The sequence below is a fragment of the Suncus etruscus genome, chromosome 7 (genome assembly GCF_024139225.1).
Source record: "Suncus etruscus isolate mSunEtr1 chromosome 7, mSunEtr1.pri.cur, whole genome shotgun sequence".
In the NCBI taxonomy this organism is placed as follows: Eukaryota; Metazoa; Chordata; class Mammalia; order Eulipotyphla; family Soricidae; genus Suncus; species Suncus etruscus.
In genome coordinates, this window is record NC_064854.1 from 117,596,387 (window position 1) to 117,598,909 (window position 2,523).

Consider the following 2,523-nt stretch of genomic DNA (forward strand, 5'->3'; position numbering starts at 1 on the left):
GGCTTGGTTAAAACAATTATTAATCCTAAATTAAATATCCATGACAATTAATCCCCCAAGCGCCCAGAAAAATTGTTGCTGCTTCCTACCTCATTTTCTCTATAACCAAGTTGTTATTTCTCTCTCTAGTGCTACATGTGAGCTGTATTCTGACAGAAAAAAAAAATACATGCCAAAAAAATAAATAAAAGGAAAAAAGAAAAAAAATGCATGCTAGGTTAAAAGGCAAGAAATTCTTTGAAAAATAGTAATTGTAAAAACATTTTCTTAACTGGGTCCCACACAGTTTTAGTCTTATGACTGTGCACTTCCTTTTAAGGGTTATATTTTAAAATGAAAGGACAAAACATTTATCAGTAGCTGAGTACCTCCTCTATAAAACAGGTATAATTGTACTTTATAAATTGATATGGATTTAGATGAGTCCACCTGAATGAGGGCTGGAAACAGCACAGTGCACACCTGGAGGGCTTCAAGGCCAGTTTTTGTTGGTTTGTTTGGTTGGTTTTTATCAATTTTTACCCCTGTGGGTTCTTTAGGGACACTTCGGCTACTATTTGTCACTAGGTTCATCAGCATTAAAAAAAAAAATCTATTCTGCATTCCATTTGTAGAGGAGCTGAGAAATGAATTGGCCATCAATAAATATCTGTTTTGTTGGGTTTGAACTAAAAGTAGCGACACATTCGTTACACACAATGTTCTGGACCAGAAAAACTGGGCAGCAACTTAAATGGTTTAAATATTTAGCTCCTAAAACACTCCTATTATACATTCTTCTGTTTCAAAATTTCAGCAACAGTAGCTGCTAAATTCAGCCCCGACCAGCTGGTTCTATAACAGTTAGTGGTCCTGCCTTGCTGTGTCCCCTTCTCACCAGTAAATTACAGGAATATATGACAGAGAATAGAGTGGTGGTTTGGGCCATGAAATTCTACCCAAGGTCTTGACTTCCCGAGCAGGAGCCAGGTCAAATTTAAAGATGCTTTGTCAGTAGCAACAAACTTCAACAGAGTTTGTTTCAGTTTGGACATTTTAGTTTGCTTGGAGGCTGGTCCTTTCCTTTCCTCTCCTAGAAGCTAACCTAATTTACATTTACCCATCATATACACCATGGCACCCTTAGGAGGCAGAGTCAACAGGCAGTAAATTTTCTGACACATGTTAAACTCTCCTTACTCACTATGCACTTCAAATAGTTGACCTAATGGCTTACTGTTGAATTTAACCTCAAAGGCTTCCCCAACCCACCCGATTCCTGCCTCCTTAGAAGTCTTTTTTAAATATCCTTCTAATTAAGTCTGATTATTTTTGCAGAACCTCCAAGTGCTTTCAACAAAGAGACAGTGAGGAGGGAGAAAATAGAGAAGAAGGCAGTGACTCCAAGAAGCAGATCAGGATTTTTGGATGCATATCTCACTTCAAGCTGGGAAAAATATTGCCCTTTGGGGTCCAGTCAAATCTGTGTCATTTACCTGCCAGTCTCTCAGACATAAACTGGAGCATCTCCCCACGGGAGTCACCTTGATAAGGAGCTGGACCAATTCTACTACTGCTTCATTTTCTTCTCTTCATCAGGATAGCTAAGAGGAACCCTAATTGTGTGGTACAACCAAAATAAGGTTTTCCTTTAATTTTCCTCATGTTACAAAGAGTCCTGAGAAGCAGTAGTCCCACTCTGGACCCACTGTCTGATGAGGCACCCCGAACTCAGTTTTCTGTGTCACTATCCCTGATTGCTTCCAGTATCATCACCACAGAATGGCTACCTCTACTCAGTCCAGCAGTGATATTTGCATTCTAAGCAAGAGGAAAGGGAAGGGCTGCCCAATTGAAGAGAAAATCAGTAGCTTTTCTGGAAATACCTACCCTGGTCACCTGTAAAGAGCTCACTTTGATTTCCCAAGCACTTTATACACACACACACACACACACACACACACACACACACACACACACACACATTTCTGAAGAAATCTACCCATCTCTCTACAGCCAACATAGAAAATCCCCAGCATAGCATGTTCCCAAGGTCTGTGGCTAATAGTGGCCATGCGATCTCCAACTGCATGCTAGAGCAAACTGGAGAGTCTTTGACAGCGCAGGTCACCAGTACTTGTAGCTGCCACTCACCTTTCCTATAAAATTGTTTCTGGACTAAGCCTTCAACCTTGAGTTTGATATTAGCATCACATTTCCAGTAGACATGTATTGTATCAATTGTATTATAATTTCATAATATTATTTATTATAGAAAAAAAAGAAAAGAAAATACCCAGCAGGAGAAATTGGCTGAATGTCTTCATTTCTCCCTCCCTCCCAGGGGACAGACTGGGGGTACAGAGAAAAAAAAAAGAGACTGAGACTGGGGCAAGAGTTTAGATCCAATCTTGGGGTATCTGAGAGACAGTCTCAGTTTTCAGTCATTGTTATATTCCTCCAGAATAGCATGGAGATGGAATTCAATAAATATGTATCAAATCCACTTACATACTCCCATCTATCCCCTTCGCATCGGCTCTG

At 39.9% G+C, this 2,523-nt stretch overlaps 1 non-coding gene across 1 annotated transcript; it reads left to right on the plus strand.

The window, feature by feature from the left end:
- Positions 1–2,017: 2,017 nt before the first annotated feature.
- LOC126014641 (small nucleolar RNA SNORA44) lies at positions 2,018–2,146 on the plus strand. Its single transcript, XR_007497648.1, has one exon. It is a non-coding gene; the product is annotated as a small nucleolar RNA SNORA44 (small nucleolar RNA).
- Positions 2,147–2,523: the final 377 nt, after the last annotated feature.